Source organism: Macaca nemestrina, chromosome 7, assembly GCF_043159975.1.
Source record: "Macaca nemestrina isolate mMacNem1 chromosome 7, mMacNem.hap1, whole genome shotgun sequence".
Lineage (NCBI taxonomy): Eukaryota > Metazoa > Chordata > Mammalia > Primates > Cercopithecidae > Macaca > Macaca nemestrina.
Window position 1 is genome coordinate 47,753,596 of NC_092131.1, and position 25,323 is coordinate 47,778,918.

Genomic DNA, 25,323 nt, shown 5'->3' on the forward strand with positions numbered 1-25,323 from the left:
GTTCAAGACCAGCCTGGGCAACACAGCGTGACCCTGTCTCTGAAAAAAATAATTTTAAAAAAGATAAGCAGGGCATAGTGGTGAACACCTGTAGTCCTAGCTACTCAGGAGGCTAAGGAAGGAGGACTGCCTGGGCCCACGAATTTGAGGCTACAGTGACCTATAATGGTGCCACTACACTCCAGCCTAGGCAACAGAGTAAGACACTGTCTCTAAAAAATAAAAATAATAAAAAATTACTCATATTTATAGTTACAAATTTGATTTTGATAATGTGTGTAATTAATCAGAGCCAAAATGTAGAAATGACTTGTCTAAACCTATTTTACAAATGAGAAGGTGCAGAGAAATAGAATAATTTGCCCAAGGTTACAAAGCTGGTTCAGCAGTAAGGTTAAGAATAAGACTTAGGTTTCTAGACTTACACTCCAATTCTCCTACATGTGCTATCCTGAATACTTGCAAATGAGATAATGAAAATCTAAATGTGTAGGCTTTTTAAAGACAACGTACAAGATAAGGAAGACTGTCACAGAACAAAACTAAAACTTCCCTCAGCGCCGTTTCTTCTTCTGCCTACAAGTCTATGTATTTTCTAAATCTCTAAAACTGCCAAAGATAAATGACCTTTAAAAAAAAAAAAAAAAAAAGGAAGAAGAGAAAAGAAAGAAATCTAAAATTTTCTGTCTGGGACTGAAAGATAACGACAGTGAACTAATTACAATTTCTAGCAAAGCCAATTTCAGATACTTAGGCTAAATAAAGTGTAAAAATGAACAGAGAAAAATAAGATGACTTTTTCTTAATGCAGCAGTTAAAAAGAGGGAGACTCAGTATTCATTAGCGCAAAATTAGAAACTACCCACCAAGATACGAGATGACATTGAATGAATAAAACAATTGCAGACTGACTGTCAATTAAAAAAGAGGCACTCTGAAAATAGTTTCATGGAAATGAAAAGCAATTTACTGAATTGAAAATTGCAATAGAGACAATGAATGGCAGATTGGATGCTACAGGAAAAAAAAGGATCAATAAATGAGTGAATCATTTCAATGAATTCTTTCAGAACCCTCTCCTCCTACTTTTCTGCTGTAATAGGACTGTCCTCTCAATGATGATAAATCCTCTACTAGACTAGCTTTGGTGCCCATGTTTCAAAGGAGTCTTAAATGACTTACAGTTTTTTCAGGGATCTTACACTATTTTCCTTTTTCTCCTTTGTATCAACCTTTCTCAGTTGGAGTGTGACTTTTAAAGCCACAAGTGTCACCTATGTTACCCATTTAAAATAAGTTTTCATGTGACTTATTCCCCTCGAGCTACCCACCTGCCTCTCTTCTCTTTACAGTTAAACTTCTTTAAAAAAATGTTGATGCTCCAAAAGGCTGTCTGGCCATTCTACCAAATCAAGTTCCTCCAAGTCACTTAATCTACGGGACACTTTTAGCCCTCCTCTAAACTGGTTGCTCACAGAAGCATTCAACTTTAACACTCCCTCCAGAAACACTCTTCCCATTGGCCTTTCAAGATGCTACACACACTCCCAGCTTTCTTCCTACCCCTAAGCTTTTTCGTAGTCTCCTATGCAGGCTCATTTTCATCTCCCAAGCCATTAAACATTGGCATTCCTCAAGGCTTACATGTAGACCGTTTTCCCATTCTGTGCTGCCTCCCTGAGCACTCTCACATATCTGCAGCTTTTACGAGTGAATGGCACCATCATCCACCAAGGTGAATACAAACCAAGAACATTCACTGGGTGTGGTGTTGCATACTTGTAGTCCCAACTACTTGGAGGCTGGGGTGGGAAGATTGAATCCAGGAGTTCAAGACCAGCCTACGCAATACAGCAAGACCCCAACTCAGAAAAAGAAATAGAAACTAAGGATATATTTGATACCTCTCTCTACCTCATCTCCCATCTGTCCATCATCAAATCCCATGGGTTATATGCTTCCTAAACATTCTCAAATCTGTCTACTTTTTTTCTACCAATGCCCTGGTCTCAAGCTACCATCATTCTCACTGCAGAATACTAGCTGCTTTAGTCTCTTCACATGGATCCTGGCATCCCTCTAATTCATTCTCCAAACTGCAGCCTAAGGAAATCTTTCAAAATGCAAATTTCACCATATCACTTCTGTACTAAAAGTTTCTCCAACGCTTTCCACTGCTGGGGGTAGGAGGTGGATAAAGAACTGCTTAATATGGCTCACATGAAGGCCCTGGATAGTCAAGTCCCTACCTACCTTCTCCAGCCTCATCTCACTTCATACTGTCCCTTCCCACTACATTCTCTACTCCAACCACAAGGGCTTTCTTACAGTACCTCGTACTTATCATACCTCCTTCCTCCAAATATATAAACAAATGCTACTTTCCCTACCTTAACAGCTATTCTCTCATGTCTTAGTTTAATTCCTACTCATTCTTGAGATCTCAACTCAAGCATCAGTTCTTCAAAGGAGCTTCCTTTGAGTTCCCTAGGTCAACTCCCCTAGCACAAAGTATATAGTAGATTATTAATAAATATTTGCTGAATAAACTCAAAGAAAAATCAGATGCAAATAAAAATTCAGTAACAAGGAGAATGCACCCATAAAGTAAATATGCATATAAAAAACAAGACTTTCTGAAGGAGAAACAGAGAAGCTATCATCAAAGAAATGAGAAGAAAGTGTTCCTCAGTTGAAGCCTTTTCAAAATTAACAAGCTCACTGAATTAACTGTTCAAAACCCACTCCTAGTTGTTCACAACTATACAAATGCAAGGAAAAGAAAAATACTATAATGCAAGGTTCTAGACAAAAACATGAGCAATCATAAAAGGAAAGAATATCAAATTGGTATTAGCCATCTTAACAGCAAAACTGAATCCAAAAGGTATTAGAGAATAAACCAAGTTCTAAGAGTAAAGGTTCATGAAACTAGAATAACATATCACCAAACTGATAATGGGTATGGATATAAAGAGCGTATGAATGTATACTTTGTGTCCTCTGTGTCTTTTTTTGTTTTTGTTTTTGAGACAGAGTCTCACTCTGTCGCCCAGGCTGGGGTGTTGCGGCACGATCTTGGCTCCTGGATTCAAGTGATTCTGTGCCTCAGCCTCCCAAGTACCTGGGATTACAGGCATGCGCCATCACGCCCAGTTAATTTTTTGTATTTTTAGTAGAGATAGGGTTTCATCATGTTGGCCACGTTGGTCTCAAACTCCTGACCTCAAGTGATCCCCTTGCCTTGGCCTCTCAAAGTGCTGAAATTACAGGCATGAGCTACCACCGCCAGCCTCCTGTATGTCTTAAAATGTCTTCCACCCTCATCCCCCCAACACTCCCACTAGTGTACACACATTCCTGGATATAAAGTATACACTCATAACATCTTTATAAAAAATCTGTGAGAAAAAATTCCAGCCAAGCAAATATCTACTCATTATATTTCAAAACCAATTTCATCTCTATATGACTTTTCATTAGTTTAACTCTAATAACATGATAAAAAAGAAGAAACTTGAATTCATAAAAATAACACATCTAGAAAAACAAAATCATGAACATAAAGTAAAAAGAACTTAGACTTGCCCAATTATCCAATAATTGGGAGACACTTCATGTCACGTGACACATCAACATCAAAACACATATGAAACATAAAAAAAATGGAAATACCTGTCATCACAAGATTAAAGTTAAAAGTTATAGGTCTATCCAATATGTGATGCTGGACAAGTCCTCTGGCTTAATGTTTAACTTTCCTCATCAATAAATAAGCAACCTTGATTATCTGTCAATTACCTTGTTCTGAGAAATGTATAAAACGTTAAATGAGAAGACTAAAGTTCTGGGGACACCTAAGTAAACATCATTAGTAAAGTAATACTTTAAAATCATGTGGGTGGAATTCCCATTAAAAAAACTCTTATTCTCAATATCAAGATTATAAGAGACACACAAAATTATTTCACTACAGCAAGACCAGCTTGTAAGAAATGCAAAGAAAAAAGCAGCTACAAACTAGGACTACAAGCTGATAACCTGAATTTGACCTTCACATATTTCCTCTCCCCAGAACAACATGCATTCTCCAGAGTCCCTAGCAATCTTTATTGACCACATCCAATTCAATTTATGTACTTTTCCACCATGGCATCAGAGTTTGCATCATTCGGTAAAGAGGACAATATCTGTGATTCTAACAAACAGCAGAATCTATGAGGCTTTACTCTAATCCAATTTTTGACTAATATGTCTGCCTCACTCTAAAGTAGCAAAACAAAATGATACCTAGTAGGCTGAATAATGACTCCCAAAGATACCAGTCCTAATCCTATAAATGTTACCTTATTTGGAAAAAAAGGTCTTTGCAGATGTGATTAAGAATCTTGAGATGGAGAGAGAATCCTGGATTATCCAGAGACCTCTAAATGAACTCACATGTCCTTAGAAGAGAGAGTCAGGGGAAGATCTGAAACACACAGAGAAGGTGATGTGAAGACAGAGCAGACAGAGATTTGAAGACGCTGGTCTTAAAGATTGGAGGGATGTGGCTACCAAGCAAGTGATGAGGCTGACAGCCACTGGAAAGTGAAAAAAAGCAAGAAACAGATTCCTCCTTAAAGCCTCAAGAGTGAGCACATTCTTGGTGACACCTTGATTTTGGCCCCATGAAAATGATTTTGAACTTGTGGCCTCCAGAACTGTAAGAGAATAAATCTGTATTGTTTTAAGCCACCCAGTTGGTGATAATTTGTTATAGCAGCCATGGAAATTAGCACAATGCCCAACAGTCAAGTTCCTCTGTTGAGAAAGAAAACCCGCCAAACTTGTAAAGATGAAAATGTGCAGTAATTTCAACAAGCATCACGAGAAAAATCAAGAGACAAAAGTTTCTTACCTGTAACAGGTTAATAGAACCAAATCCCTATCATTTCTCTAAAAAATACTGAAATATGATAACTAAAATAATTTAATATAATTCAGCCTGTTAAATTCCAAGGAGGAAAGAGGTAATGGTATCCTAGTATACTGACAGAAAGGCAAGGAGTATCTAGTTACACTATTTTTGGGCAAACAACAGAGGAAACTGCCACCCTTTAAGTAAAAAAACAGAAACAAAATTTATGGAACTCACACAAAAATTCTGAAATAAAAAAGTACTCAAGAACATGATGTCACAGTCTAGAAGATTTGCCTTAGAAAACTAGGTGACAACTTACATATAAGAAAATTTTTAAAAACCTAATTTGTGAAATAGGAATAAAAAGAATCTAGAATATAAAAAGTATCAACAGAGGCTTAAAAAAAGATATTTGAGAGAAAAAATATCATTGCAATATTTTAAATGTCATGAAAAGTAATGAGGAATGAAGACTCTAGAGCAAACAATCTGCAAGGGGCAAAAATGAACAGGACAAAAACCATCCAGTATGCAAGTAAGCATAAAGAAACAAAAGCAAGTAGACTGGAGAAAAGATACACACAATGCAGATCCAACAGCTTAATTAGCACACTGTAAATAAGAAAACCAAATAATGGAGGAAAAATTAAATTTCAAAGACAGAAGAAATAAATCATAAACTAAGGACTGAACTTGTTGATTGAATGGCATTTATCGAATACTAGATACATTTAGTAGAAACTGACCAATACCAAAGCATAATCTGAAGATTATGAATTTTAAGAATACAATTCAGACAAAATAAACATGCCATCGGCTGGGCGCAATGGCTCACATCTGTATCCAGCACTTTGGGAGGCCGAGGCAGGGGGTCACCTGAGGTCAGGAGTTCGAGATCAGCCTGGCCAACGTGACAAAACCCCATCTCTACTAAAAATATAAAAATTAGCCGGGCGTGATAATGAATGCCTGTAATCCCAGCTACTCGGGAGGTAGAGGTAGGAGAATCGCTTGAACCCAGGAGGTGGAGGTGGCAGTGAGCCTAGTCACACCATTGCACTCCAGTCTGGCTGACAGAGCAAGACTCCATCTCAAATTAAAAAAATAAAATAAACATGCCCAAAAAAAGAAAAAAAAAAGAAAAAAAAGAAATCAGGCGGGCCCCAGACTTCTTTGCAACATCAGATGATAGGCAACGAAGTAATGCCTATAAACATTGAGGATAAAGAGGTTTTATTCCAAGAATACTATGACTAGCAAGGTTGTCATTTATATGTAAAGGCCATAGGAAGACATTATCAAATATGCCAGCCCTAAAGTAATGTTATCCAAATTTCATATCTGAAAAAAAAGAAAAACTATTTAAAGATAGATTCATGCAATCAAGAGACTAATCAAAACCAAGAAACTAAAAAATAAAGATGTCAGTATAAAACTACTTTGCTGTGGTCAAAATACACTAGGCAAAAAAGATACTAAGAATTGCAATTTCAATTTCAGACGAAGTAAATCACAAGGAATAAAGCAATAAACAGAATAAGAGCCATGTTTTAAATTGGTAAAAGATGTGGTCCAAAATTTCAAGACTATATATTCTGTTCAAACACACTTAAAACATTAATTGAAAAATCAAACATTGGATTATATGTTGGAAAGAAAAGCTTATAGATTTCTAACACACTCCCCCATCCTACCCCACAGACCAAAAAAAAAAAAAAAAGAAAATGAAAATGAAATGACACATCTGACTTAATACATTAACAGTAGATATTGATAATGTGTACAGAAAGAAGAAAACCTCAAACATCTGGAAATTGCTTTAAAAGTAAGCTTTGCATTGAGTTTATACATTTCTCCAGTTTGCATTGAGTTTATATATTTCTACAATTATAGAATATTTAGAAACAATAATGAGAAAAATCCCCTATCAAATTCTGAGATGTGACCAAACCTTATTAAGAAAACTCACATTTAAGCCAGCAAGTGTGCTGAAAAATAGGAAAAAAAATTCACACTTAGTTTAAAAAAATCAGTATACTAAAAAATATCAGTATACAAAATATTCAACCTAAAAAGAAAAATGAACCACATACACAAACAAAATAAAATAAAAGCTGAAGGATTATGTAAAATTACAGAACATGTTATATGTGAAAAAAATAAAATAGGTAAGCAACTAAATAGTCTAACTAAAAAAATTATTTAAAATTAGAAGCCAAACAGGCTATACTCACCTCACAAACAGAATTTTATTGTTGTAAAATAAATCACTCTGTACAATTCTCTGTTGATAAATTCGAAAATATGGAGGAAAGTAACAGTTCTTGGAAAATAATTTTTTGTTTTCAATTAGTGCTAGAGTGAAGACCAGAAACTTGGAACAATATGAGGAAGTTATTAAAGAACTATTCCTCAAAAAACTCCAGAGTTCCTGAAAAACAAAATGCAGAAAGACTAAAGAACCAGTCCAGGTTAATAGAGACCAAGGAGATCAAAACAAACTGTAATATGTGATTATGGACCAGCTTGGATGAAGGCAGAGGGTAAAGGAGTGCGGTGGGGAAGATTGTTATAAAGCACATTACTGGGACAACTGATAAAATCTGACTATGGGTCATATATTAGATAATAGTATTGTATGAATGTTAAATTTCCTAAATTTGATAACTGAACTACGGTTATGTAAGAGAAAGTTATAGTTCTTGTTCTTAGGGGGCACACATTTAAATATTTAAGAGTAAAGGTTCATGATGTCTGTACTGAGTCTTAAATGGTTCAGCAAAACTAAAAAATAACAAACTGTGTGTGTGCATGCCAAGAGAATATGAATACATATATGCACATACACAGGGGAAAAAGTTTGTAAAACAAATGTGGAAAAATGTTAATAACTGGCCATTTAAATAAATATGGAAGTTCATTATATTATTTTTGCAAATTTTAAATTTGGATTGTTCTCAAAATAAGCTATTAAAAATAAAAGTGCATCAGGCAAGATTATTTCAAAACAGGACCTTTCAAGCCTTAAGGAAGCATGTAACTCTCAAATTAAATTATCTAGAGATTACAAGAAAAAAATTCCAATTCTTTTTACAAACCTATCATAATCTTTCTATAAAATTTGACAATGACAGCACTAAAAAAAAAAACCACAGTCCAAACATACTCATTAATACAGACGCAAAAACACAAGTAAAATATATATTACAAATCACCAAATAGGGTTCATTTTAGGAACATAACAATGAGCCAACATTAGGCAGCTGACTAATATAAGTCATCTTTGTAAAAGTTTAAAAAAATTCATATGATCATCTCATCATATTCTAAAAGAGATTTGATAAAATGTATTCCTTAATACTTACTTCAAGCCAAAGAGGAAAAACCTCAGTACTAGAACAATTCCCAGGAAAGAAAAAAGAACAAGGAAACCAACTCTTATCCCTGTAACTTAGCAATGTCTAGAAATAATGGTTATTGAGATAAGCCAAGGCTAACAAAAAGAGGCATAAAATTATAAGATCAAATTATTATTTGCAGTTAATGACTACATGATGGCAAACTCAAAACCTGAAATGATAGGGAAAAAATACTCAATAAGATTATCTGACTATAGAAAATTATATATGAAAATGATTAACAGTAATCACTTAAAAAGTTAAGAGAAAACAAATAAAAGTATATTTAAATAAATAACAAGAAATAGAACCTTTTTAAGAGGGCTTCAGAATAAAACACACTTTTTTTTCTTGGATAGGAAGATTCAAAATTGTGAAGATGGTTATCCTCCCTTTATTAATCTATAAATTCAATATAATCACAACTGGACCTTTTTGTTCCCAGACCTTGATTAAATAATTTCAAAATACATATGAATAAATGTGAATAGCCAAAACAATCCTAAAATCATGAGCATCTGCAATACCTGATACTTAAACTGTAATTTCAAAATTACAGTATTTAAGAGGCAATACTAATGCAGGAATAAACTGATGAGTGAAACAGAACTGAGAATCCAGAAAGAGCTCTCTGGGAACAGAGATTCAATAATGGGTGTCTGAAAGCTGATCTTTTCTGCTTCTGTCCTCCAGTGGTGGGTAGCTGAATCCCTACAACATCACACCTTAAAATAAATACCAAGAGATTAAAAGCTTGAAGTGTGAAGTATTAATAATAAAATGATACCAGTAGATGTAGGCAAATATTTCTGTAATCTTACAGTAGGAAAGGACTTTCTAAGGATGACAAGACTGACTTCAAAGGAATAAGGAAAAATGACTCCAGAGAAAAAAACTTCTACACTATAAAATAAAGCTCATTAACCTGAAAAGCAAACGTCTTTTAAGTATCCGCAATATATACATAAAAGTTAATATTACTACAATATACAAACAGCTATTTTAGAAGACAATAAAAATGAACACTTTAAAGGAAAAGAAATGGGCAATGAATGTGAACAGGCAATTAAATAAACAAAAGAATATAAATGGCTAATAAATATATGGAGCAATGATCAATCATGCTAGCTACTAAACACAAATTTTTTATACATTACCTTATCAACGATTAAAAAATTGTAACACCCAATATTGTCAAAGGAATAAAAAAAAATACCTCTCATAAGTAGGAGAGTAAACTAGTATCTTTCTGAAGGGTATGTAGGATATACACTGATTTTAAATGCTGACTTCTGCTAAGATTTGAATGTCACCTCCAAAACTCATGTTGAAATTGAATTGCCATTGTGACAGTAATAACCAGTGAGTCCATAAAAAGTAACTGGGTGATGAAGGCTCTGCCCTCAAATGCCCTTATCTTAGGAGTGAGTTCCTGGTAAAATGAAGTCAGGCCCCATCTTGCCCTTGTTTGCTCTTGTGCTCTCTTGCATTCCACCACAGGATGATAGAGCAAGAAGGCCCTCACCAGATGCAGCCCCTCAATCTTAGACTTACACCAGCCTCCAGAACCGACAGCTAATAATAGAAGTTTATAAACTTCTATTATTAATAAATTACCCAGCCTGTGATCTTCTGTGATAGCAACACAAAAATGGACTAAGACAACTAACTTTCAACCAAATGGATCTGTATATTCACTTTTGAAATGTACTTCTGTTCCAAACACTTTAATATATGTTAAATATATATTAACTATACAAAAAAATACTAAAAAAGACCAAGCCACTGAACTCTTTAAATACAAAGCAGTTTGTTAAGCTACAACTGTGAGCCTTCTGGGCTCAAGCAACAGAGATGGCCAAAAGTCTACATCCTGTAGGGATAGTAACAGGCACTAAAAAGGTACCCATGCACGGCTGGGATAGAACCTCAGGCTCACTGCTTGAAACCAATACCTAAGGTGGAGAGGCTCTTCCAACCTATGAAAGGAGCCAGAAAAAGCTACTACTAACCACTGCATGGGGCTATGGTTTGGATGAAACTATGTGTCCAGTGAGAAGAAATATAGATCTTAGTTTGTGTTTTATTCTTGGAAAGAGAAGCCTCATCCTGATGTTACCAAGAATCAAGGGAATCAAACCTCCAACATAAAGATGTGGTTTTAGATGGAGATGTAGGTGCATGTAAAACCACTGGATAAGAAGAGTGAAAAAGAAAACAAAACAAAGAACTTTCCAGTCAACAGGAGACTGCAAAAGCAAACTCAGAACACACGAAGAAAACTAAACTAAGATGAACAGCCAATAAAATCAACAACTGTAATTCATTCTAGAAGAAAAAATGACAATCTGAAAATAATTTCAAATGTTAAAAGGAAGCCATAATAGCCACTAAGGGGAGAAAAATTAAAAACAGGCAGAAATCAAACCAGAATAGGTGGCTGCTAGAGAGACAGCCTGAATATTTTTTTAAAATTCACTGAGAAATAAAAACTGAAGCCACATAAACTCTAGCTGGACAAAGTCCAAGTGTGAATTAGTAAATTAGAAAATAATACTGAGGATCCACCTAGAACATAATACAGAGACTAAGAAGGAATATTGGAAAACAAATATTCAAAGATATGAAGGCTAAGGAATTTTCTAGAAACAAAGAAAGGTATGAGTCTTCCCATCAACAATGTATTTCAAAGAGGAGCTATAGATAAAACAACATAGTTAAGCATAATTTAGAAATGTGTTTAGAATACCAAGTATGGCAAAACAAACATTAACATGTCACACTTACAATATGCAAGGCTCTGTTCTAAGTGCTTTAAAACTTAATCCTCATTACAACCCTATGACACAGATACAATTTTATCTCCATTTTGAACTTGCCCAAGGTCACACAGTAAGTAGTGGTGAAATAAAGAAATGCAATCTTTTAAAAAACTACCAGAAAAAAAAAATATTACATACAGAAGCATAACAATTAGGCACAGACCAGACTTCTCAGAGATTCAAGTTTGCCAAGTTTCACAAGACAATGAAATAACATACTGACGGTGCTGATCGGAGGAACCCTATCAACCAAGAATTCTCTATCCAGCTGAAAAACAAAGTAATGCATAAAACATACTTTCACACAAAAACTAAGGACATTTACAAGCCAACCTTACTAAAAGGATTACTAAAGGATGTACTTCAGCAAGAAGAAAAGTGGACTCAGAGAAGATGCAAGGAACAATAAGTACAGAAACTGGTAAAAATACTGGCTAATTAAACAATTTATTGAGTATAAAACGGAAAATGAAACTCTTTTATGCTAAAAAAAGAAGTGGAAATTAAATTGTAAGCAATTATACAGAGGATGGAGAAATGTTCAGTTTAATCAAATGTTAGCTTATAAAAAAAAAATCACCAAATACAGAAACAAACTACCATAAGTACAACTTCCTAAGGACTTCTGATATTGGAATTAGCAAATATTTAAGATATTATATCTATGTACAAAATGCCCGACAAGGTATTTTTTGAAAACTAATGAAAAATAAGAAACTATAAAAAAATTATCATGCAGACCGAGAAAGAAATATTACTTTCAGAAATAAAAACAATTGGCTGGGAGAGGGTGAGTGTTGAAAAAGTACCTATTGGGTACAACCTTCACTATCTGGGTGATGGGTACACTAGAAGCCCAACCTCCACCATTATACATGCAATATCCATGTAACAAGCATATGCACACCTCTGAATCTAAAAAAATAAATTTTAAAATGTTGATATTAAAAACTCAAAAGGGTGAGTTACATAGATTAGATACAAATGAAGTAAACTAGGCAACTGAGTTGAAGAAATAAAATAATAAAGTTGCCATTTGGGAAGTGCTCAATAAAAAAGTAAATACATAAAAGTATGTACACTTCAAAAAACCTACAAAGGCCAAGGGAAAGGGGAAGACAAAAAAGAAAATCAAATTCTCCAACAACAATAACATAAATGGTCCATAAAAGTAGGCTCTAAGAATTTAAGACCTGCACATTAGGGTGCCCTTGAAGTCCAGGAACTTTTTTTTTTTTTCTGAGATGGAGTCTCCCTCTGTCACCCAGGCTGGGGTAGAATGGCACCATCTTGGCTTACTGCAACCTCCACCTCCCAGGTTCAAGCAATTCTCCTGCCTTGGCCTCCTGAGTAGCTGGGACTACAGGTGTGCACCACCACATTCGGCTAATTTTTAAGATTTTTATTAGAGATCGGGTTTTGCCATGTTGGCCAGGCTGGTCTTGAACTCCTGATCTGCCGACCTAAGCCTCCCTGGGATTACAGGCATGAGTCACCACACCCAGCCAAAACCCAGGAACTATTAACTTATCTCTCTATTCATGTCAATTCCCTGCAACATGGCTAAGGTAGTAGTAAAGTTTAACATTTATTGCACTACGAGAATCAGAAAACATCACCAAAATGATAGTGCCTAAGTAGCAGAGCTTACTTTTGTTTAACAAATACTCTTCTGTTATCTCATATTTTATATATTTATGATTTATATTTAAATCACAGCAATCTTTACATCCTCACATCTTTAAAGGTAGAAGGGTTTTGTTTTGTTTGTTTGAGGCACAGTGTTGCTCTGTCACCCAGGTTATAGTGCAGTGGCACGATCACAACTCAAAATTATAGCCTGGAGCTCCTGGGCTCAGGTGATCCTCTCACCTTAGCCTCCCAAGTAGCTGGGAGTATAGGTGTGCCACTACGTCCAGCTAATTTTAAAATATTTTTTTGTAGAGACAAGGTATCACTATGTTGCCCTGGCTGGTCTCAAACTCCTGGGCTTGAGCAATCCTCCCGCCTCGGCTTCCCAAAATGCTAGGATTACAGGCTTGAGCCACCATGCCTGGCCAAAAGTTTTCTATTAGTTTGCGGTTCTAGAAAGTCCCTACAATTTCCCTCAGCACTAAAAATATTTTCACAGACTTCTATGTTTAAATACTCCTCTAATAATACTCAGTCCTGTAGATTAGCCAGTTAAATCAACAAATACTCTTGTTTCTCCTATAATACAGATCATCTATAAAACAGGAAGATTTACATAGAGGAAATCTTTTATAAGAAACGAAAACAAATTATATATACACATTTTGTAAACTTGGTTTCCGCTACTATAAACATTCAGATAACACATTTTATCTATTAAATAATGAATATCAGTTACTCTGAAGAAAATATAACCTATCTTTATCACCTGTTCCTTAAAAAATTAAGTATAAGATATTGTAGGCAGTATTTCTGATAAGAAACTGAATATAGAATTTAAAATATATCATCATCCTAGCAGTCAAATAGAGGTACCAACAGTCTAACAATGTGTATTCCCCTCCCCCTAAATTTCCAGTCTGCTTATTAAAGGACTTTACTGACTTTACACCTATATGTGATTTATCACTCTTCTTGGGGCACTTTAACTGAATGCCCCTAAAATCTCAGTAACAATCCTGATCTAATCAGAAAGCCTTTGACCTATAAAATCAAGGTATGATTTTCTTTGGAAGCTGCGATTTCTCATTGAGCTCCATTTTCTGGCTAAAAAGTGAACGACGCAGCCCACTGAATCTGACAGCACCTAAAATAGGATTCTTCCCCTCCTACTTGGAGCCGAGGGGGATAGTGCCATTTAATCCTCTGGAAGATTTATCTGAAAAATAATCCCAAGGTGATATGGGTTTCCTACTCTGTACTGGTTCCAATCTGAAGATGTTAGAACAAACCAAAGAGAACACATGATTATCGTTCAGCTTCAAAATTCCTACACACTGTTCCAGAAAGAAAGTATCTTAAGGGTATTAAAGCTCATCAGAAAACGAGGCTATCCTTTGTGCTTCACTGACATATGCCTAAAATTCAAAATTCAGTACTAAAAGTTTTAAATATTTTACCTATGTTTTACAACATCTTTGTCTTTTATTCCTTCCCTCTAGGTTTTATTCTCTCTTAAAACAGCCTCCAAGTTTTATTCTGATGCCCACAAACTCAGTATCCTTGAATTTTTAATGTCCCTTTCTAATCCTGCTCTTATCACTTTGCCCCTCCTCAGCCTGAGCAATCTCTTCTTCTATATCTCCTTTCTTGCTTTTAATTCTTCCTCATTCTTGGACTTAGTAGGGGATTAAGAAGGTAGACTCTAGGCAAGCCAGATGCAAAGGTAAACATATCTCAGTAAACTCATGCAAGTCTGAGTTTAAGACTTAACTGGTATTTACGGGAAGCTGAGAGGCTGCTGAACAATTCACAGTGAAACACACCACTAGGAGTAAGGGCTAATGGTACACATTCTTTTGAGTTATACTAGTAAGGAGTCTGGTTCTTGGTTTAAATTGGGATGCAGTCTCTCAATTACTTAGTACTTTTTCCCAGTCAGACAAGAATTGTTATTTAAGTTGTAAAAGAAAGCTAACTTAATCATAGCTATCTCATGAGGCATACAATACACATGTAAATGAAAAATCACTAATAAAGTTACCTGTATTCCATTTATATAAAATATCTAAACTAGACAAATCTATAGACAGAAAGTAGATTAATGGTTGATAAGGGCTGAGAGACTGGTGAATGGGGGGTGACTGCTAATGAGTACAGGGTATCTTTTGGAGGTGATGAAAACGTTCTAAAATTAAATTGTGTTAATGGTTGCATAAGTCTGAATATACTAAAGACTACTGAACTGTAAACTTTAAATGGATGAATGTTATGCTATGTGAATTATAAAGCAATTTTAAAAGATTACTATGATTGTATGGTTTTTTAATCAATATTTTACATAAAAAGGTTAAAAAACGTAACTATGGATTATATATAGCAGCATAAAAAATACTCATGCTGTAGTAAATTTTTTTTCAAAGGTTAAAAAAGTTATCTGAAAATTTCTCAGCTGACAAATATTTCACCTTATAGCCTTGAATATTTACTTCACTTTTTCGGTTAAATATTTACTTACCCTCCTTCAACAATAAACTTCACCCAAATGAATTCTAATGCAAATGAACTGTAACTGAGTTCAATGTGCCCCAAATTAAGACAATACAAAATTTCAAAAAGCAAACCAAAATCAACCAACTGAACCAACTAAAGTAAACTGGGTAAAGCTCTTCTATGCTAAAGACCAATTTTTTTAACCCCAAAATTATTCAAAAAATAATTAGTCTTTGCTAAATCAGTTAAAATATAAAAGTACTCAAACCATACTCTGCACAGATACTGGCAGCAGTTTCAATCTCACAAAGTGCAAGTGAACACACCTTGTCACTTCTGATGTTCTTCATAGGTTTCCTGATTTTTTATTTAATGTATCAACATCTTCTAGTTGTGCTGTGATCTGAAGTACATAATCCGTAAACAGTCTTCTTAAATTTCTATAAAGGCATGTATTACACAAGTTTTTAAAAGTAAACTTTGTAAGTATATAGTTGCTAGAAAAATATCTAAGCTAAATTTAGTTGGAGGGCTCTAGTGACTATAAAAATTAGATACTGACCTATTTTCACTACAATTATAGTACAAGCAAAATACTAAAAAGACTTACACGGCATAGAACTATTTAGTTTTTAAAGTTTTTAAGAATGCTTTAGCATTTACAATCTCAATTTGCCTCATCTGTTAACTAATTCAGATTTATCAGTTTTGAACAACTTGTCTTACTAGTTACGGATAACCTGTCTTACTAGTTTTGGATAACTTGTCTTATTCAAGTTATCCAAAACTGAAGAGGATTCAATTCCTAGTTTGCTACTTTTAAATCCCTGCATAGTTGAGGATTTGGACTCAGACTAACGGAGAAAACAATAACTGACTTCCTGACCCAATCTAACCTTTTTTCTCTCGCTTAAAACTAATAAACAAAACCCCTCACATAGAGCATTTACAAATGTTTGCTGGTAACCTTATATACTTAAGTTGAAAGAAAGGAAAAATATAACTTATTAAACATTTAAGATGGTAAAACATTCATTTATATACAAATACATGGGGATTCTAAATATTTTACATATATGAAATGTCCCTGCTGAAAAAAATGACCAAAAGCCTTTGCCTCTAACAGACTTCTGTTGATATAATCTAACATTTTTCAAAATAGAGTCACTCACTGCGTCCATGAATTGTGACATGAGATGTTTTTTGTGTAGGAAGATAGATGCTGAGGAAAGTAAGAGAGAAAAAAACCTTTTCAAATGAAAGTCTATTTAATAGCTTAAAAAATGTGTAACGACCTACCTCCTATACTTGAATAGCCACACCCCAAATCACATGGCCCAAAATGAACTTCTCAACTCTCGCCACTTCTTAGTTTCACGTCTCAGGAAACAGATCTATCCTTAGTCATAAGCTCAAAGAATCCTCTATTTCCCTTATCACAGCACTTACCTGGTGAATTATCTCACTTTAGATTTTAAGATCCAGGAGGAAGAAAGAGATCATGGCTTTTTTGTTCATATTTAGCACATGACACTTGACGAATACATGAAGACAAATGAATAACAGCCATTATACCCTGGCTTCTCCCTTGTCAACACTGATTATCATCTATGTAGGAAAAGGTATTTTCAGAGAAGCTGGCCTAACAAACTGTATCCTACCATTTTCCATCTATAGAATACATGGTTGTCTTTTATCCCTACAAAAATATCATAATGGATTTCTAAAAAGAAAATATTGGACCCTAAAAGAAATCTACGGCTTAATCAAAACTTGATTTTCACACTACTGTTCATCAATGACTTTAAAAAGTTTATCGACATCATTAGAGACACACTCCCATTATTGAAAAATGCCACATAATGAAGGGAACAAAAGAGAAAAAACGTAGTTATGACATATTTTCTTTCCCTGAGCTATTTATTTATTCATCTGCTCATTCATTCAACATTCATGGACGGATGTTTTCTAAACTTTTCTCTATGCAAGAAGCCAAGTATAAAGTAATTCAGACACAAACAAATTTCTGGGAGCTGGGAAATCCATTTTCAATGTATTCTAGCCAAAAATATCTCTAACTTAATCTTGGAGTTTTACCACATAAAACAAGTAATACTATTTACACTTACAGAGCTACTTATTTTACTAACTGTAGCAAACCAAAAAAGATCACACTAGAGGGCTGACTAGCTGAAACACCTGCTTACTGTATCAAGCAGCATTTATGCAGAAAGAGAAAATGAAGATGGCAGATACAGACTAACAGGGTAAGCTGTGGGTTGACCACAAAACAAAAGCTGCCACTTCTAAGATTGGCCCTTTGGCATCCAAAAGGGCCGTACAGGCTCTCAGAAAGGATAATACCCTACTGCTTTACAAAAAATGAAAATTTTATTTACTATCTACTTAACATTCTGAGGCATGATGGTATACTGCAAAGATGTTTTTCTAAAGCCTGGTAAGTTACGAGATTCTGTTTGGAAAACAAAAACAAAAAAATATATAACCATACCTTATCTTTTATCATTCACATTTTCATTTCTGAATTTGGGTAATAAAGGTAAGCACACTTCATCTTTATACACACAGTACCAAATTTGATGTGATCCTACCAGTCACGTTAAAGAAGAAGGTAGTACTAAGAATCCAAGACATTCAAAGTTGGCAATGAATTATATTCTTATTCTTTGAAACGGTACAATATACAATTATTAAATAACATATTCTTTAAAATAATTAAGCCACCTAAAGTATAATTAAAAAAAGAATGTTTACTTACATCCCTGCCTGAGGTGGTCATATCATAGATGAATACAAAACACCAGCCTAAATTTAAAGTGAATTATACATGACCCATGCTTTCTCATAGTCTGTTATATTTCCAGCTCACATTCAACTTTCTGTCATGTGTTCATCAGAAAATGAACAGGGAGACTACAAAAATTTAACAGTCATATATTGATTATCTCTTTAAAATGAATGAAACAAGACCTGTTTTTAAGGAATTTATTTTCAATAAACACTGAAGTTTCCATTTATAGTATAATCTCTATTGTAAACTTAGGTAGCTTGTGTTTAAGACTATCTTCTTAGACTCACTATTTCATTTGAATAAAGGATCAGTGAAATAATTTATATCAGTGGGTTGCAAAGTAGTAAACATGAATAAATTTTAAGTCGTAAGAAAAAAGTGTGTATGGCTTGTAGAACTAATTGTATTACGGCCATATCATATACTTTTTTAATATTAAAAAATGTAATAGCTCTTCTTGGGGAAAATTTTTAAAGGGAGCTAACATATGATAACATACTTTTCAAACTTAGTGTACATTGCCACCTCAAATCCCAACTCAATCACAAGATTCACTCTCTGGGTACAATGGAACAATAGTCATATCCTTCATGTACAAAGATTTTCTGACCCATCCCAATGGCCAAGAGACTTACTTTCAGCAGTAGCAATGAAACTGCATGGATCAACCGATTACTTTTGAAAAGTCCAAGGACATGTATTAAGGCTTCTGTTACTAGCTCTGAAACTCTTGGCAAATAACTGCTCTGTTTCAATTTCCTCATCTGCTAAGATATAGGTAGTAACAGCATCTAGCTCATAGGGCTGCTGTGAAGATTTAATGAGATAATAATTGAAAATTTATTATAATAGTCCCTGGCACATAAGTGCTCAATAATGATAGTTATCATTGTTAGTTGCTAATGTCAAGGTTAGGAAAACATAAGAGACACACAAAGAATCAAGAGGTCTCATTAGCATTGTTCTCCAACAAATGGATCTAAGCAGGCACTGACTGATTATATGAAATTATCCATTTAAAAAGCCAATAAATTTTACTATGTATTTTCTTTTTTTTTTTTTTCTTTTTTTGAGATGGTGTCTTGCTCTGTTGCCAGGCTAGAATGCAGTGATGCGATCTCGGCTCACTGCAACCTGTGCCTTCCGGGTTCAAGCAATTCCCCTGCCTCAGCCTCCTGGGTAGCTAGGACTACAGGCGCATGGCCACCATGCCCACGCCACCATGCCAGGATGGTCTCGATTTCCTGACCTTGTGATTCACCTGCCTTGGCCTCGCAAAGTGCTGGGATTACAGGCGTGAGCCACCACACCCAGCTTGTATTTTCCAAACACTGAAAATAGTCTAACATTTTGATAAGCTTGAAAGTCTAGTTTAGAGGTTTATTTGAACACAGAGTATGCATATCATTAGATACTTGTTGGATTCAAATTAGGTCAGCTGATAGTTATCTCTCTTTCACACATCATCTAATTCCTGTGATTCCAAAATTCCTCTCTGGTTAAAAGGACACAAAGTTCACGATAATATTTGCAAATATAAAATACTCTGAAAAGAGATATGTGATTATAAATGTCCTGTTAATCCTTAAAGCCAAAATGGAGGAAGTTAAAATGATGCCTGCAGGTCCAGAATCAGTCACCCTAGTCTTCTACATCAATATAAGAACACTGCCACACTTCAGATTTGTATTATCTTCACACTTAAATATCCAGGTTCGGAAAAAATAACACACAGGAAGAGAGTCAGAAACGTCTGCTACAATAAAGCTTGTAACTACTCCTACTACCTCCTCCTACAACAATCACTTCCACTCCAGGTAGATTTTGCTTAATATTTACCAAATATCTGAATGTCTACTATCCATAAAGCACTGTGATAGCCGCTAGCCTTTGGGTAAAGTAAAAATTTATTTTTCCCTTTAGAATTAACTAAATGCACTTATAATTTAAACACAAAATACCTAAAGTTAAAACATATGACAGAAATAATACACAGACATTGCTTTAAGTACAGAGAAAGGAGAGATTAAACACTCTGGGGGTCAGAGACGACTTTGTGGAAGAAGAAATATTAGAAATGAGCTTTGCTTAAAGAGAAAACCAAAGCTGGAGAAAGAAAGAAAAGAATTCCAGACTGCACATTAGCAAGAACAAAGATCCATGGAGAGAAAAGAGTGTGTTCCAGAGATAGCAAGTGTATTAGTTTGGTTAAAACAGATTAGTCTTGAGGTCCAATCATGGAAAGTGTCAAAAGCCAAACCAAAAATTCTGAACTTTATTCCAGAGGTAAAAGGGAGTCACTGAAGTATACTGAGAGAAACAATATAATGAAAAACCATATTTTAGAAAGAATGTTGATGGTTAATAGAATGGGGGAGGAGATGCAGCACAAGATGGTAGCAGGAAAGAGACCAGTTGGAATGCTAATATCTTGGTTTGGGTCTGCAGTAGTAAGACCTGCATTATTCCAAGAAAATTTTTCAAACTTAACCTAGGACTCACATATAAAGCCTTAATGCCTTTTATAAAGACTCCATTTTTAAAAAATGGTAATAACTGAGTTAATCAGAATGATTTAGTTTCCTTACTCTCTTGCATCCTTTCCTGTAGCAATGATATCTTCCTGCTCATTTCTCACCATAAACTGTAACTCCCCTTCAAGATACCAACCCTTGTCCTTCCTTACTGATCATTCTAGCCTGAACATTCACCTTTGCTTTATTACTGTTACTCTTTATCCGCAATTTAACCATCTATTCCCACCTAATCATTAACTCCAAACCCTTGATGTCTTGCCAGCTTTGCAGAGCCAAATAAAGCTACTCATACTCAACTTTCTCTTTCTTCTATTACCTCTTAACTTTTAGTCTATTCAAATGCAAGTGCTCTAAATTCCTAGAGTTTACAATGTCTTCTAAATTTTCTACTCAATCTCTAGTTTGGCTTCCAGGCTCACTGCAAAAGCTATACTGAAAGACAACCCTCTCATACTAAGCAAGTCTCTATACTCCTAAGTATCTCAAGATTTCATATACTCAATAAATAATAACAGCTACCATTTATTTGGCACTTTCTTCATGGTAGAAAATATTTCAAGTGATTTATATAATTATTTTTTAAATCTTCAAGATAACCTTACAACAAAAGTATTTCCATTTGACATAAAAAACAAACAAACAAAAACAGGTTTAAAGAAATCAAGTAGCTTACCCAGGAACACCTGGCTAGGAAGTAGGAGAACAGGGACTCAAACTCTGTCCTAACTTTCAAAGGTTAGTTTTATCACCATGTCCACCATGGGGCCCTTCAATGTGGCTCTACTGATTACATCTGTTCAGAAACATTTCCCTAGATCCTTCATTAAGGATATCAACCACTGGAGAATTAACATGGATTCCATTCCTTAATCTAAACAATGGTAGTTGAAGACATAAAATGTTTAGCTTCGTTAACTTCTGAAAAACTTTGGGAATGAGAAAATGAACTTAATTTCTTAAATCTTTTCTGAATGTTTTAGAAGAAAACATTAAAGTCTTGCACTGGAAGACTTTACATAAACTTACATGGACTTGCTTAACTCTAGGAATCTATGAATCGTGTTAATGTTTAGCTTTTGAAATTTTGGTTCCTGGTAACAAGGAGGTTCATCTAATTGTGAAAAATCCACTCAGTAATATCTTGAAAAATACTTTTATATCTACCCAGATCTGATCTTGGCATGTTATTTAGGTTCTCTGACCCTGTATTTCCTTATTTATAAAATGAAGATAACATCATATATTTTAGAGGGTTATGGAAAAAAAATTAAAGCCTAACACAAATAAATGACCAAGAAAGTATGGCTTTCATTACTTTCTTCTGTATCTAAAAGTAGTTTAGTCTCAAAAGATTTTAATTCTAAATCTTATCAGCCACAAAAACTAATCGTGTTTAATCCAGATCTTAAATACGGATACTACATACACTTGGTCAATGGATTCTAAATGAACATATTAAGAATTATAAAAACCAAAGATCCCTCCTTTATCACATACTTACTCAAGGAAAGCTTAAAACATCTCTAATATTATAAAAACAGTATCAGAGTCTAGTTTATTGATACACATTAAAAGCCTGTACCTTTCCTCAGTTTCTTACAAAAATTATAAAGTCTATTACATTTCAGATAAAGGTATATAGAAACTTGCCTTTCTCAATTGTTTACTTTCTGTAGCTCTGACCTGCCACAGCAAAAGAAAAGCCAGGTTATGAGATTATCTAGGTAGTACATGGATAGCTAGGACATTCAAAGGTCAAAATCATCAAAGAATATATTCTGGAGACTCAGAATGAAGTATAAAATTGTTATGTAATATGGAGAACATAAGACATTAGAAAGAGTGAAGAGTAAAGAATATAATCTTTTGATTTTGATATAGGTTAACCCAAGTTTATTTCATATATGAATGGCTAATAATCCCAGGTCAGTTAATTTATGTATCTTGGCTAATAGCAAAATAATAAACACAACTTAATTTTAAAATTTGTTATTTGAGATGGAAGACAGGACACACTGTGACATAAAATTACTACCTAACATAGAAGACGACACAACTTTTACCCAGTTGCCTCACCATACCTTCTCCCCTTCTCCAAGGTTTATATATTTCACAGGGCCATGCCTTGTTTTATCTTCTTGCTTAACTCTTACAAAACCCTGCCAGGGTCAATTTTCTTACATGGCCGTCTCTTTCTCCTGATTTGATTAAGGATGGAAAGTATTCAAGAGTATACTGACTCAGAGTCAGGTGCCCAGGCAAGAGTTAGATAATCATTTGAGGGGATCATCAAAATATCACCTTGCTACATTATTTCTACATGACCATAGATTTACATCTTAAAAAATTAATCCAGTTCTCACGGGCATTTCAGAGGTAACAAGTTCGTTGTGGATATATGCCACTCTTTGATTAAAAATTACAAATAAGCACACACACAGTTAAAGCAAAATCAGCTGTACATTCTACTAGCTATTAGAGTAAACAAATGGCCTAGGTATAATCTGAACAAACTCAAAGACTATAGGTATTTAGTAACTGCTTAGCAATATTTACCACATGACAAAATGATGTTGCCATAGATTTCTTTCAAAAACAAATGAGGTATTACAGAATTTTCAAAGGTTTAACAAGACCCAGCTTGAAGTGACAGAAAAAACCTTCATAATGTATTTTTATAATATCCTTCACATCAGACTACCAAGGGTCCTGTGCTTGTTCAAACCTGTAGTCTCAACCACCCTCTGTCTCCCATGAAATCTCCATCCTTCTCCTTCTCAAGAGTTTCTCTACACATCCCAATCCCAAAAGAAAAATCAAGAATAGCTTACAAGAATAGCTTTTCTAAAGAACCATCACCAACTTAGAATTTGTTAAATATAACAGAACCGAGAAAGAAATCCAGCCTTAGAACACCGAAACATCTAAGTGCCTCACACATAACAGGTATTTATTTGGCAAAGGTATGTTGACTAGTCACACAATATTGATAAGAAAATTTAAAAATGTAATAACTGGACAGTACATATGATAATCTAATCTGCCCAACTGGCTTTACTGATTTGAAGCTGAAACTCAAAAGGTTAAAGGACTTGTCCATGGACACAGATATTTTGGAGCATAGCCATGACTAAACAATCCTTGTCTCCTACTGCACTGTTCCCTTCAACAGGTCATATACCTCAGTCCATCATGTAAAAATATACAATATGTATACAAAATACATAAAAAGATACAAACAAAAAGGAATTTGATGACTATTATTTCTCAAATATAATGGAGGTAGTTAACTTCAAACATTATCAGTCTTAATATACCTTTCCTATAATGTAATTACTTCACTGATCTAAAAATGTTTTATGATACCAAATTAAAATGTCTTAAGCAACTGCCATGTGGTGCAGGAAGTTCATTATAGTTTCAATAATGTGGTACTGCTGTAAACTTCCAGGTTAAAAGTAATCATCCTTAAATGACTGAAAGTTTAATCAGATACATGTAAGTTACACATAACAAGAACAAAACTGTAACACTTGGAAATGTTACTTTGTGCTTCAAATTATTTATTGGTAAAGAAAGCATTAAGTCAATAAAAGTAACATCTAAGAACAGAAAATCTCCTTATTTTCAATTTTCTCATTTGTAAAATAAGGAGTTACAGAAAAACAATCTTTGGAAAAGGCCCAATATGTAGCAAGATAAAAGTATAAAAGTGAAGTATTTCAAAGAGAGTTGGGGACCAAACTCTGCTAAATTCCTGAGTGCTCTGGAACCCTAAGTCTCAGCAGAGTGGTGTTTCAACAAATCCCTCCACTTTTCGGAGCGAAACACACTCAGTAAAGTGGTTGTGTTTAAAACCTCAACGTGCAAGTTTGAAAAGACTGTTTTACACAACAATGTTTAAAAATTTCTAATTTATCTCAATAATGTCAAAATCATTTCCTTTGAGAAAATGACACCTCTCTCTCACACTCTTCCAACCACTTCTTGAAACACATTCAGCTCATTATTCCAATTAGCAGGAAACTCGGGGTGAGGCGGGGGTAGCACACAGATCCCATGGCTTGGACAACTGAAGCATGACCTTTGTGGATTTATAAGTACAATGTGGTGTTTGAGGAGAGAGAAGAAAAATACCTCAGGTGATGAAATTTTCAAAACGTATCTAAAACTGCAGTTGGTAGAAGGCTCTCCACAGCCAGCTGTCTTTCAAGAAAAGGATCCAAGTTTAATTAAAATCTACAAGCAGAACAGAACCATACCTCAACCAAGCTCTAACATCAAGAAGTTTTACCCAATTTACGTAGCTAAAAGGATGAGAAATCGGAATTTACTTCAATGGATGTGTTCGATGCCTTAATAATGAATGAACTGGAGGCATCACTCACTGACTTGAGTTCTGAAGGAGCTTCTCAGCCCTGCCCCCTGTAAACCCTTAAGCAATTTCTACAGAATTAGGTTTTTCGAGGCTAAGCCCGATTCTAAAGAAATCTCCCCGCCTCCCTCCCAGGGGCCAAAGCCCAGGACAGCAGGGGCGGCGCGCCCGGGAGGGTAGGGGCGGCGCGCCCGGGAGGGTAGGGGCGGGAGGACGCCCCCTCCCCGCTCGGGAAAAGTTCCGCAGGCCGCTCTCCAGCCAGGCTGGCCCGCGGCCCTCGCCCGCTTCGCCGCCACAAACACCCCTCCCGGCCGCGGACGGCCAGGGGGTCGCGCCCCCTCCCCGCGCCGC

The 25,323-nt window shown here is 35.0% G+C and overlaps 1 protein-coding gene across 4 annotated transcripts in view; it reads right to left on the reverse strand.

The window, feature by feature from the left end:
• The window catches only part of LOC105473647 (protein phosphatase, Mg2+/Mn2+ dependent 1A), a 53,127-nt gene that overhangs the window by 23,524 nt on the left and 4,280 nt on the right, over window positions 1-25,323 (reverse strand). The window contains exons 1-2 of one of the 4 annotated variants that reach the window (XM_011727546.3): window positions 16,421-16,436; window positions 15,575-15,651 (exon numbers count right to left, since the gene is read on the reverse strand). The exons of 2 other annotated variants lie outside the window; for them this stretch is intronic. The gene's annotated coding sequence lies outside the window, so the exon portion shown is untranslated. Of the gene's footprint in view, window positions 1-15,574; window positions 15,652-16,420; window positions 16,437-24,734; window positions 24,837-25,323 lie in introns of those variants that run through there. One more of the 4 variants, XM_011727550.2, reaches the window with a different exon arrangement.